Below are 15,217 nucleotides of genomic sequence, written 5' to 3'. Positions count from 1 at the left end.
CAACATTCCTAAAAATTGAGTATTTGATCTTTTTTAATATGATACACTGCTATATAATGTCTTGTTGATGGTAGGTTATTCACCCGAAATTAAAATAAAAAATCAATCATTTCACCTTCTTAATATACATTTTCTATATTTGGATTAATTAATAAATCTTCTTCTAATTTTTTTTAACTTGACACCAACAATAAGTACAGACGTCTCATAGCATGTTCATGATGAGAAAATACACACGATCCAGTTTATCTACGATGGGACTCCAAAAAATTAGGATATATAATATATTGTTATAGGTCATATAATATAATTGTAGGACAATAAGCAATATAATAGAAGAAAGAAAATATAAAAAAAAACATAGAAAATAAAATGATTTGTCAGTGAGTTTAATATATTATTTGAGAATATAATTATTAAATTAGGTTTTACATAAAAAATATTATATTTTACTACTTCAACACAACACAATTTAAACTATCACAAGGTATCGATCCATGGTCATTGTGTCAAACACCTTATTATGAAGTGGATCATTATTCCTTCGTTGCATGTTTGCTCTAGAATCAAGGTGCGGACATGTACCACTTCTTCGCTTTGCTCTAGAATCAAGGTGAGGACATGTACCACTTCTTTGCTTGTGAGTCATGCACAACAATCTCCACCATCTTTTGTGGCTTAGTTGAGGTTGCTTTGGATGATTCTCTCATTCTAATACTAGCATACTAGCAATTTGGGGATGAACATTCTTCATGCACACACCTTTGGGTTGTTACTTGTTATCGTGTCCATGTCATACCATAAAAGCCTTGTTACTTTTGCTATTGATTTTAAGCATTAAAAATATGTAGATCAAGGTTCATGATCAAGAACAATTAAATGTTCTTCGCTACAAAAAGCGGTTGTCTAAACACATATCTTGTCTTTCGCATGAGTCTTTGGGAGGACATTCATTTTTTATCGGTTGCACAATCCTAGTCAAAATTCTCAACATCATTAAGTTAGAGTAGTGAATATAAATAATGATGTGGATGCCGTGGTGTAGTATAGGCTGGGTAGAAATGATTGGGTCGAATGGTAAGGCCTAAAAATACAATGGCCCAAAGTTTCTTAATCAAATTAAATTGGGTAAATGGAGGGAATGTGATGGCGAGAATGACCCAGTTGTGGTCGACCTTAGTGGAAAGGGTAAGGGTCATGTTTGGCTCAATATGGATTATATTTTACTTGTTATTAGGCTACTTTCAAGGATCATGTAGGTCACAATATTGTTATTAAGGAATTAAAATAAATAACACTTCTTTCTTCAGAAAACTATGCTATTAAAATAAATAACACTTCTTTCTTCATAAAACTATGTTTTTTTTTAAATTGCATGTAAAATGATTAAGTTTAAGAATTTGAGAAAACCATAAATTTCAGATATGCTAGAATTTGAGATGAAAAAGTTAGTTAAGGATACATCGTGTACATATTTTAAAGTTTGAATAAAACCTTAAAGATATAAAACTAAAATGTCAATTAGATATATTTTTTAAATTGAACATAAGTTATATCATATTTTCAATTAAAATAGCCTCAATAACAAGAAGATGAAAGTTGTTTTTTAAATAACACTCAAAAACAGTATTATGACTTTATTAACTTTCTCTCTTAGCTGTTGATTTTAAGGGATAAATAAAAAAATTAATAGTTCTTCAATAGATAAAAGTAAATATTTAGACAAAACATTTCCTTTTAAGGAGACGAAACATATAAAAAAAGAAAAAATTATAATATATGTATTATTATTTTTGATAAGCAAGAGAATTGGATTAAAAATACAAGGGTGCTTAACCCAAAGATACAACCAAAGGACTAAACGGCTAGGTAGTAGTCAAAATAGAGGACCACAGATCAATACACCAATTAGCAAATGATAAAAAAGTACAATCCGATTTATTACATAACCAAATCCAAGAACGAATTTTTATAGAGTTCATAAGATTTAATACACAAACTCATTACCCCTGAAGATTGATTCATTCCTCGAGAGCCAAATGGATCAAACCACCGAGAACCAAAGCATCCTCCACCACTAAGAGTCTTTACGGTTACTGCAGAGATTCATGTGCACACGAAATGTATCAGTTGTAGTTAGGATCCCAGCTGATGTTGAATCATTGAACCAACCATCCACGTTAATACCCAGCCAAACATAAAAAGCTGCCCAAATTTTTTGGGTGAAGACATAATTGACAAACAAATGAGAGACATCCTCCTGATCCTGCTCACAGAAGTTACACAGCAGCGCCGTTCTAGCAGGAATGATATGCCTTCTATGAAGCTGCATTTTAGTGGGTAATCTCCCTTTCAAGAGCTTCCAAATGAAACAACAGACCTTAGTAGGACAACAACCTATCCAAGCCTTATCCAGAAGTGAATTCACATCATAGGCACTTGGATTAAGAAAATGCGTTCATTAGTTTAGCGACGGATAAAGGGCGAGTGAGGAGGTTTGTTTTTAGAGTAAATTACACCGACACCCCCTGAGTTTTAGTGAAATTATACAAACCACCCCTCACTTTTCTACACCTACACAAACCTCCCCTATTTTTAAACTTTCATTACATTGACCACCCCTACATAAGAAATATGTGTAATCTTTTAAACAAAAAATGTGATAAATGCAATTAAGCTAAACAAAACATGATATATTGTGGAGACACGTCCAAATAATATATGAGTCAATATTTCTTTATTATTTTTGGTTCGTTATACTATATTATAAGAGCGATTTAAACAATATTTCTTTAGAATTGTTGATGCATTTTGTAACAAAAAATAATAAAGATACATTAATTTGTATATTATTTAGACTTGTCTACACAATATATCATGTTTTCTTTAACTTAATTGCATTTATCACCTTTTTTGTTTAAAAGATTACAGTTCTTTCTTATGCAGGGGTGGTCGATGTAATGAAAGTTAAAAAATATGGGAGGTTTGTGTAGGTGTAGAAAAGTGATGGGTGATTTGTGTAATTTCACTAAAACTCAGGGGGTGCCAGTGTAATTTACTCTTGTTTTTATCACGTGGGCGTGGATTTGACGCACGTGGGATAATGTTCTGCATTTCTTAACCGTAATAACTGCCACTGGAACTGAAGCAAAGGTTGATGAACTCATCATTGTGCTAAAACAACAAACAACAAACAATTAACGTTGTGTGTTATATTTATTTATTCAACAAAGGACTTGGTCTAGGCCTGTTAACTATAGTTTTCATTTTTGTTAGGCCCAATTAACACAAAACAAATGTCCTTTTAAACAGCCCTAACCAAAAACTACTTTTTTCCTATAAAAAAACCACTGGGATATAAATTATATAAAATAGTTACAATAAAATATAGCAACCGCTCTATGTGCATATCAACAGGTACAAGTAAAGGATTCATTTGGTTCATATAAAAGAAAGGACCCAACCTTCATGAATTGATTATGTAGTAATAGTAGTTTGATATCTTTTTTTTTAGATTTTTGTATTATAAAATAAGTAAAGATTTGAATGTAATTTTATATGTTAATAAATTAATTTATGCAATTTTTTTTGCACAATAGTGATTATTAATCATATTTTTAAATCTACTAATTACATATTATTTGTATTAATAGTCAACTATAATAATTATATTTAAATCTTGAAAATATTTTAGGATGGGCATCATGTTTTGGACAGCCTTATATTAATTATAATAAAGTTTTAGCAATATAAAATATAAATTTAAGAAAAAACTTAAATTGAATCTTAATGATTAAAAGTCAATGAAGAATCAAAATGTTACATCAAAATCAAATAACTGTGGATAAGGCTTTAAACAATAGCCGGGCCTTTTGATATAGAATATAGTCAAGTCTCGAAGCCATTCATTGTATTTTTAAACTTGCTATTTATTCTAGTTCTATTCTTTTTTAGAACATGCCATTATTCTTTATTTGTTAATTCAAATTTGTAAATATTTTCACCCAAAGTTGTAGAATAGATTCCATCTATTATGACCTTATCCAATATAATTGTTGGACAATATACAGTATATTGTTATAGGTCATTGGACAATAAGCAATCTAATAGAAGAAAGACAATATAAAAAAACCAGAGAAAATAAAATGATTTGTCAGTGGGTTTAATATATTATTTGAGAATATAATTATTAAATTAGGTTTTACATAAAAATATATTATATTTTACTATTTCAACACAACAAAATTTAAACTATCACAAGGTATCGATCTATGGTCATTGTGTCAAACCCCTTATTATGAAGTAGATCATTATTCCTTCGTTGCATGTTTGCTCTAGAATCAAGGTGAGGACATGTATCACTTCTTTACTTGTGAGTCATGTACAACAATCTCCACCATCTTTTGTGGCTTAGTTTAGGTTGTGCTTTGGATGATTCTCTCATTCCAATACTAGCATACTAGCAATTTGAGGATGAACATTCTTCATGCACACACATTTGGGTTGTTACTTGTTATCGTGTCCATGTCATACCATAAAAGCCTTGTTACTTTTGCTATTGATTTTAAGCATTAAAAATATGTCGATCAAGGTTCATGATCAAGAACAATTAAATGTTCTTCGCTACAAAAGGCGGTTGTCTAAACACATATCTTGTCATTTCGCATGAGTCTTTGGGAGGACATTCATTTTTTATCGGTTGCACAATCCTAGTCAAAATTCTCAACATCATTAAGTTGGAATAGTGAATATAAATAATGATGTGGATGCCGTGATGTAGTATAGGCTCTATAGAAATGATTGGGTCGAATAGTAAGGCCTAAAAATATAATGGCCCAAAGTTTCTTAATCAAATTAAATTGGGTAAATGGAGGGAAGGTGATGGCGAGAATGACCCAGTTGTGGTCGACCTTAGTGGAAAGGGTAAGGGTCATGTTTGGCTGAATATGGATTATATTTTACTTGTTATTAGGCTACTTTCATGGATCATGTAGGTCACAATATTGTTATTAAGGAATTAAAATAAATTAACACTTCTTTCTTCAGAAAACTATGCTATTAAAATAAAGAACACTTCTTTCTTCAGAAAACTATGTTATTTTTTTTAAATTGCATGTATGCTATGGTGTGCACTAGACCTGATTTAACATATGCTGTTAGCATGGTAAGTCGATATATGCATAATCCTGGAAAGGATCATTGGAGTGCTGTAAAATGGATTTTTCGGTATCTAAAAGGTACTTCTGGTATTGGCTTGGTATTTGACAGAAACAAGGCTACAACTGATGACGTTGTAGGTTATGTTGATTCGGATTATGGTGGTGATATTGACAGAAGGAGGTCTCTTCCTGGTTACATTTTTACTCTCTGTAATAGTGTTATTAGCTGGAAAGCTACTCTTCAGTCCATTGCTGCATTGTCTACGACTGAAGCAGAATATATTTCAGCAACGGAGGGTGTGAAGGAGGCTATTTGGCTCCGAGGTTTGGTAAATGAACTTGGTCTAATACAGGGTGTTCTTACAGTGTTTTGTGATAGTCAAAGTGCTATTCATTTGACCAGGAATAATCGCTATCATGACAAGACCAAACACATTGATATAAAACGTCACTTTATCCGAGATATTGTTGCTATTGGTGAAATTATGGTGGAAAAGATTCACACATCAGAGAATCCAGCAGATATACTTACCAAGCCACTTCCGAATACCAAGTTCCAACTTTGCTTGGACTTGGTTGGTCTCTACAGCACTTGAGTGCCCTTCGGGGCATTATTTGGCGATGAGCAACTTATCAAATTCGAGCCAAGGTGGAGATTGTTAGATGCCTCTCATTACTATGCCTTAAAAGAATTTTATGACAATTTTATGGCTCTCTTTAAGGGCATTTTATGTCACTTTTATGGCTTTGTTTCCAAGCATCCAATGCTTGGAATCCAAGATACCAAGACTTTGCTTGCCTATAAAAGGACACATATAGAGAGCTTCAAAATCATCTTCACAACACACAACATCTCTTTCATTTACACATATATTGTGAGTGCATTCTTGGTGAGAATTCTTGTTCCATTTGAGAGAGTATTTGTGAGAAAAATATTGTCATTTGTCCTCATCATTATAAGAGGATTTCTTGTACTCTTTTTTTTTTTTTACATAGTGGAATTTTGTTCTTGATTGCCCGTGGTTTTTTTCCTCTCACACTGAGGGGTTTTTCCACGTTAAATCTTGTGTGTTATTTTCTTTATCCTTTACTTGCTTCTCTTTTGTTCTCAATTGATTCAATCATGTGCTTCCGCATTGTGCTCTATCCTTAACACAAACTCTCATGCCCAACCCAAATATCAGTCCAGAACTTTGTACTCAAACCATTTCCTATCTTCTTAATGACATTCCTATGAAACAAGTTATTACTAATGCTATCACCCCTACCCACCTTAACTACCTCCTTTTACCAAGAAGACCAACCCGAGGCAGAGGAAATAAAACAATCCCCATATTTCAAAGACACAACCCTCACCCACAAGGAACCTCCATTTCCACTTACCTAACAATGCTAGATTAAAAAACTCAATATTTTTGACCCTGAACCCCCCTGCACACTTAGGCAAACAAACATCATCCCAAGAATCCACGACACACCTCTCCCACCATTCCTATTAACCCAAGACACATCTGTATCTTAACTGTTTTAAATAAATTATTTAAGAGCAAGACATTTTATTACTTGTTAGTAAATGTTTAGACAAAACGTGATAGAAGAAACAAAATTTTCACATAAAGTAAGTCCAATTGATATTGTAATAAAACTTATAAAGGGCAAAAATGTAAAGAATATAGAAAAAAATTAATTGGAGACTTTTTGACAAATAATCTATCACTTTCATGTATTTTCATATTTTGATACCTTATTTTCCAACTACATTATTATTTATTACTCGTATTTTCAGCATTTTCTTCCATTCCTTATAATTTAATTAGATTGTATCAAAAATTTAATGATTTATTAAACTACGTGATAACACTTCAAAAATATGAAATCGAGTAATTATTTGAAAGATGATACAATTATACTAAATCATGGTATAACATGTACCCAAAGTGTGTTGTTTTGTGTGGAAGCTATTGAGAGGAAAGATTCCAACAAAAATTCAATTACAAAGAAGGGACATTATTCCTACTACTTTAGATATCCGTTGTTGTTTCTGTTTGCAGGTTGATGAGGATGTGCAACATTTGTTCTTGTCCTGCTCGTTCATGGCAGTGATTTGGGAGGCTTTCTATGCTTGGATTGGCTGTCCAGGTTCTGTTGGACAACAATTTGGTCAGCACCCGGTTGGACAGCAGCACGTTGCTGCATCAGCAGCTGCCACACAGCACGGTGCAACAGGTCAACTCACCATTCCCATCGTGGCTGATCCTGTCCAATTCTCAGGTTGTAAGGAAGCATTCTGTCATCATATTTCTTTGTGTAATAATTCAAAAGTGAGTCTGTGGTAGAGGATGCTCTGGTTCACAGTGATTTGGTCTATTTGGCTTATACGGAATGAGGTGGTTTTCCGGGATAAGGAGAGTAATGTTATTAATATTTTGAACTCTATTAAGACTCGCTCGTGGCTTTGGTTTTCCAACCATTCTGATTGTAACCTTTATTCCTTTGCAAATTGGTGTATTGACCATTGGTCTTGTGTTTTAGACATCACTTGATGGTGGCCTTTTGTGTTGTCCTCTTTGGGTAGCACCTCTTGTGCTTTAATCCAATCTCTTTGTTTATAAAAAAAAAACATGTACCCAAAAAAAAAAGCTTTGTAGAAAAATCATATAGAATAGTGAAGCAAGTGAAGATTTCATCTCGTGCATCACAAATAAAAAATATAATATTTATGCATGTTAGTGTAATTTTTTATATAAACGATAGATTACTAATCATACATTTATATTAATTTTATTTAATAATCACGTTAATCCGGGTAATGTATTAATAAAAACTCTTACATTTTGTGTGTGGATGAATATAAAGCTATATATTAATATCTAGATAAAATGAAATCTTAAAGTTTCTCTTACGTGTTGATGGAACCTATAGAAGAAAGTGGCACAAATAAATAACTTTTCGTTAGTCTTTGTAGTCAATCCTCGTGTTCATTCCTTGTTTGTTTTCCATAGCATGCTTTCCAATTCTTTTAATTGTCTATTACCTTTTCGTTTGTTTTAGTGTGGTGTGGTAACATTTATTCTTATAGTCATTCAACTTGAAATAGATTTTTTAGCTATAAGATGAAAGAATACTTTTAATAGTAAAAAATATTTTTTGTTCTTGTTTTTTTTTATATTTTCTTTTCAAATACAACAAAATACCATCTTTTATCATATATTCTTTCTTTTACTTTTTATCTTTCACATAATCAGATATCTTAGGTATTATCAGAAGATCAATCATTATGATGCGTAGGATTCATGCAATTGAAAGTTTGTCTTGCAGAATAATATTAATACACAATTATACTAATAGTATAAAGTCTCATTATATATCTATATCATCTTTATTTATATATTATTATCTACCAATAATGTAAATTTTTATATTATTATATTATTCACCCTAAAAAAAAAGTATATATATATATTAGTACTATTCAATAGTCAAAATCTATTAGTAGATGCATGGTAGAAATCATACAAAAAAGGGTCATGGATCCTCTCCAATACTAAAGAGTCCAGTGCTGGATAGGATGATGACATGTGGCAATTTTTTTTAATGACGATGATTATATGTTATTTTTTATTAAAAATAAATAAAAACTCTTTAAAATATTCTTAACCACACATTCCAGTACTGGTTTCTCCGATATCGGAGAGGAGTTCAACTCCAAAAAAAAAGTGTGAATTGTAGTCTTCACTAAGAGGGCCCACTAGAAGTTGAACTAGGTGTAGTGGATGTGCTACTATAGTAGTATTGAAAGAAGTGCATAATAAGGCTTTCAAATATTGTGTTGGTGAGCTACTTGCACCAAAATGAAAGAAGAGTAATCAATGGCTATTAAGAAGTCTTGATCCAAAACACGTGCTAAGAAGAATAAGAAGAATAGAATCTGAATTCCAACTATTTTCTTGATTTAGTAGACCCGGCGGTAATAATAGATCAATTCAATGTAAATGCCGTGGACAATTTTGAACACCGTCAATACCATGCACTCACTATTACTCTCTTTACTCTCTCTCTTTCTCTCTCTATATCTATATATATAAATCATCAAATATTATTGTATTTGGACTAAATTAAAACCTCCCTATCAATTTTCGAAGAGAATGAAAAATGGTAGATATATTTATTGGATGAAAAAAGATTTGAAGGTGATTTAAGTTTTGGGTTCAAATGCAATAATGTTTAGTCACTTAGTAGCTAGTAAAACTATAAATCATAAATTCAATGAATAATATTGCATCCATAACGCAAGATAAAAAAGAATAAGTAACTAACCAAGGCTAGCACTAAATTTAATTTATATGCATACTAACAACAAAAACATTAGTGACTTAATTTAAATTCTACAGCTACTTCATTCCATTCCGATTTTTGAAACTTCAATAAACTTATTAGTGAAATTTAAGATTCATGTTTCTTATAGAGTTCCACTGGAGTTTCACAGCCTATGTATAAACTTAGACATTGTTATTGACTTGATCTTTGGCTGATGGCGTGAAGTATCCGCAAAAGCTTTTCATTAGACAATGATATATTTGTTTTATTACAAAAAATTATAATTTGATTTTTTAAAATTCAAACTAAAAATCTCATATAGTTTCCGAATAGCATATAATTGGCGAAATGGCGAAAGAAGTCAAGAAATACAACCCGGAAGTGTTTTTCATTTTGTCTTTAATAATTAATAAATAAAATGGATAGAAAAGATTAGTGGTCCTTCGAAATGCACGTAACCACAAAACGTGAGACACGACTCAGTGAAATGTACACGTGAGTCTAGGTCGATATCTGGTCGCAAAAGCATGTATATATTTATGAGTAATGATACAACATAGAGCCAAGTGTCACACAATAATATGTAAAAGAGAATATGTAATAACATTTTTATTTATCTTAAATCATAATTTTTCCATTTAAAATATGAAAAAAAAAATTCACTTACTTCTATATTGATGGAAAACATCCTTGTTGTAAATTTATATATTCTTTGAATGGTTTAATCATTGAGATGCGTGGTATAAACGGTGTATGTTACACAAATGTAAAATTTAAATATACATATATATTGAATAAATATTAATCTAAAAAGAAGACACAACTCGCAAGAAGACTAAATTAAAATAACCGTCCATAGTTTGTAGATAATTTCTAAATTAGATCACAAATAATGACCAATTCTGTAACATAAATGGTCACAGTATGATTTAATTCTTTTTAGTAAAAGATACTAAATATCTTTCCAATCATACTCTTATTTATTAAAGATATTTTTCACTTAATGTGAGCAAGAAAAATAAACCCAGAGGGCTAATCTTTTTTGTTGATATATTTCGTTTAACTTTTGTATCGGGTAAGTTTTGAAGAAAAGAATCTAAATACAATCCAAACCTAATTGATTAGAAAAAGGTAAATAATAGAACGTAGGTAGAATAAAGAAATTGACGGAATAATAAAAGGCGACGTGAAAGTGGTGATTAGCATGCACAAAATGTATATACGCATACGTCGTAGGCAATGCTTATCTTATTCATTACATCACTTTTACAACAACCCTAAACCCTTTTCCAACTTGTGCTTTTTTTGACATTTGAAGATGAAAATCATGTATCAAAACTATTTGGAAAAGTGTTATTTGTGATGATTTCTTCATGTGTGTAATCACTACTTCACTAGTTTTATTAAAAAATATATTTGAGTTCAACAACCCAACATAAAAAGACTATGAAAACGTAATAGTTTAACTCCTCTCCGTAGTTTTATTAAAAAATAAGTTAAAATGATATTCTTAATATTTGATGAGGATCATGTATCGTAATTTATTTTGTAGCAAATATAATAATGCACATATTAATTTTGTATATTGTATACAAGACAAGTCTATGTGTAAGGAATTTTGATAGGAGTGAATGGCCGACAAAAGCTATAACAAAAGAAACTCCAAAGTCTTTGCTACCATTTCCTTCACCCCATGCTTTTGTTCTTCTCTACCCTTAGTTGAAATTAAAAATGAAAAAGCCATTCTATCTAACTCATTGTGGAAACCAATCAAACCCTCTTCTGATTTGAAATAAACCAAACCAACTATAAGACCCTACCAATGTCCAAGTCTAGTAGTCCACCACTCTCTAATCACACAAATTAATTAATACCTTGTATTTTTTAATCACACTTTCTGTCGCATAAAAATTAAATATAAAATGTTAATCAACTTACAATATTTATATGATGAATTAGTATAAGTGATATATAGATGACACATTTTCCCAACGGGGCAATTCATCACTTGGAAAAATAACATTTGTTTAATGAATTATCATTTGTTAATATTTGTGAATTACTCCACTTAATGCCTATTGATCATTAAAATAGGTTTTGTATGATTTAAGAAGGTCTGTTTCACTTGAGTTTTGTTATATTTTTAATACCCCTCTTAAAAAATCTACTAAAACTTTCTTTATGATGTATGTTTTTATGGTTAAGGTTATAACACAAACTAAGAAATTATTAAATGCTTTAAGAATTATGTACATTTTGACTAAAACATTTCATTTAATTATTGAGAAAAAAAAAACAGATGTATACACTGACAATGTATGAGTTTTATATACTATCATTGCATCATTCATCATTTATATTTATTCATCATCATCAGCTTTTCAAAAAAGTAATTCAAATAAATGATATAGTGACAATGTATAAATCTTTAAACTAATAATGTATAGATGTTGCACATTTAATTCTTATGAAGTGTTTAATTAATAAGATTTATAATTATTTTTATATACTATTTCTATTACCATTAAATTCGTTCTTATATAAGGGTTCTTTAAAGTTATAACATACAAGTTATGTATATAATTAATATAATTAATTAAGATAAATTTTTGTACTACTGCTCTTTTGGATCGTTAGTATAAAATACTTCTAATCCAATTATTGATACCAATGAGTTTAAATGATTTTTTTTAGTTTTAAAAAGATACTATAACGTTATATTTTTTTCCTCTAAACATTTTTGAGAAAATTCATCCATTCATTATTTGTTGTTGATGAAGAAAGTGTATCTTATAATTGTATCAAAAACTTCAAAATTTGTATCTTATAATTGATTAGAAAAAGTATTTCCCTACCTTACCATTTATCTATAATAACATTTCATTTATTTCTATTCATTCTCTCTTACTAATTAAATAATGGTAGAAACAAATTTTTTTCTTGTGAAAATACACTTATCAAGTAAAGGGGTTAACCCATTGTTTTTGAATCAACATGACACTTTTTCTCCAGACACGTGTCAAGATGTGAGACCCACAGGATTTGAATTCCAAGGATTAATTGTCCATAATTAATTGGATGTGGACATACATGTGAGAAAAAATAAACCCGTTCATTGATCATGAATGTGAACATGCCGTAACCAAAGTTGGGTTTCTCTTTTTCTAGTTTTAATTCAATGGATTGACCAATTACCTCAACATGGGTGGCGAGTGGGTGCTTTGATTGATTTGGTCATGGTCCATCACTGCAACTATACTTAGAAACAATAGCTAGTTCAAAAGCAAATGATGGATTTATAAATTGTTAGGTATTCCAAGTATGAATGAAAAAGTTTTATATTGGGCAAGAATGAATGAGTTAAAGAGCATATAAGTGGATGGACCCATATACCTAATGACTTAAGGTTTTGGGTCAAGATGTGGTGTCAATCAAGCCCACATCTATGCTTCTTTCACTTAACCAATGGATGAAGATTTCCCAACAAGTAGTATCAGAGCTGATGGTTCGACGACTCAATGGAGTATTGAAGTGACAAGTGGTCAGCAGATCCATGTGAGATCCTTGTATCGAAAGTCTTCATGACGAGACGTCAAGACGATGTATTCCGTTGATGAAAGAATAAGTCAACAATGAAGCAAGTAAATAGATAACTGAACTGTGGTGTATCAAATACAAATATAATATTTAAGAAGATGCTTAGTACTTGACCCATGGTTGAATTCCGAATTATAGTTAATTCTTAATTCTCTAGACAATGAATTCTATTTGATAACTTAAAATGAACTACTTCCTTAGTAGTCTAATTCCATGTTGATAAAGATTCATAATGAGTGAAGGATACATTACGTAAAAAAACTTAAATGCTATCAATCTCTAAGGAAGCATTACATAATAAGTGAGAGTATATGATTTTTATAAAAGAGAAGTAATTAGTTGTATTGAAGCGCGTAGCCATAGTTTAATGATAGATGCAACGTGGAAAATGTTTAACATAGTAGCCGCGACAACAAAGAAACAAGTCCACCCCACTAACTAATAAGTATGTATCCTCTCCATTGATGGAGAGGCAAATCCTTAAATTTTTTTTTAATATATAATGACATATCTATTATTTTAAGTATAATAGAATAATATTTTTGTCATTCAAAATAAAAGTAAATTGAAGTATTTATCTCTCTATTAATAGAGAGGATCCTGTTCTACTAATATACAATGCAATACCACCACAAATTAGGATGAATATCATATCTTATATCTTACTATTTATCCTTTATCATTAATATTTTCACTAAAATTCCCCTATAAGTTTACCCTCTATTTCCATTGTCACTGTATAAGAATTTCTTTAAATAGTTCATAATCATCCATAATTATATATTATTCTGATCATAAAAAAGTTTCACATTAATTAAACATAAAAATTAAATTCTGGTATTATTATTATTATTATCAATGAGATATTATGAAAAGGAGGTATATTTGAAAATTATTTTACTTTTGACACGTTTATTTTTTAAAGTTAAAACAATAATAATTCCATAGATATTATCAGTTATTTTTGTAATAACTAATAAGGCTTACAATAAAAGAGAATTGAATATCATAAGCTAAGAAAAAGAGACACGTGGAGAAACTTTAGAATTAGAATAATATAATGGAGATTTTTGAAGGTGGGCTTGACTTTGAAAATTGAATTCCATTGCATGCCATGTACCAAGAATTCGCCGACATGTCACACCTTAACTATATTCTTTTAATATTATTATTACTCCATAATCTATTCCTGCTCTCCATTCTATTTCTTTTTCTCTATTTTTATTTTTTAAAATCACATACTAATATTTCTTCCTTTTAATATTAATTTAAATATAACCACACTATTATACGATCATGATGGCTAAATAAATGAATTTTATTATTTGAATATTAGAACTTGATATTTTTTCTTAAGATAAATGACTTTATTTTTAATATGTACACATCTTAAAAATAGCTTATAGAGTCAAAGAAATGATCAATGTTAACTCTTATTAATTAAAATTGATTTTTCTTAACCGAACACAAAAAAATTGGCATGTCATTCGGCTTCTTTATGTACTTTTGTAAGAAATTTGTAAAAATAAAATTCTTTTCCAGATAATGGGACTAAAAATGCACACTTCAAAGTAAACTTAATATCAATGGGAAGATTTTACAATATAAACTCTTTAAATCATAAGCAAAGTGACGCAAAAGTTGCTGGGCAATTTTTTTTTGAAATGCAGAAAAATAAATAACAATGGTTCAATAGAGAAAGCGATATATGAAAACACGTTCTTCTTATCTTGTCTCATCTATAATGCAAGAAGTCGTTGAAATTGAAATAACAACCATTAAAGCTTAGTCCATTAGATAAGATGACTAAATGGACTAAAAAATACTATAATATTTTAATTCATTTCCTTATATTAGGAAATAACTTATTTCCTTAAAACACAATTATATTATCTTCTTAAAATAGGAGCTAAACATATTTGTTCTAAATTCATTTATTCTTAATTTTATTATATCCACTCATTCTCATGTTGAATACTCAATCACATATAGCATTAACCATCTAAAAATTGTAGTAAAATTTTGTCATATTATGATTTACATTTCCGTCACTTTTGTTATCATATGCCAGCTCTATGAACAAGTAGGATATCCTGTCATGTGTTATTTTCGTGGTCACTCTCTTTCTACCCACTTTCCTTCTC

This window comes from Lupinus angustifolius, chromosome LG06 (assembly GCF_001865875.1).
Source record: "Lupinus angustifolius cultivar Tanjil chromosome LG06, LupAngTanjil_v1.0, whole genome shotgun sequence".
NCBI lineage: Eukaryota > Viridiplantae > Streptophyta > Magnoliopsida > Fabales > Fabaceae > Lupinus > Lupinus angustifolius.
The sequence above is the reverse complement of the archived record's forward strand: the minus strand, read 5'-3'. Positions refer to the sequence as shown.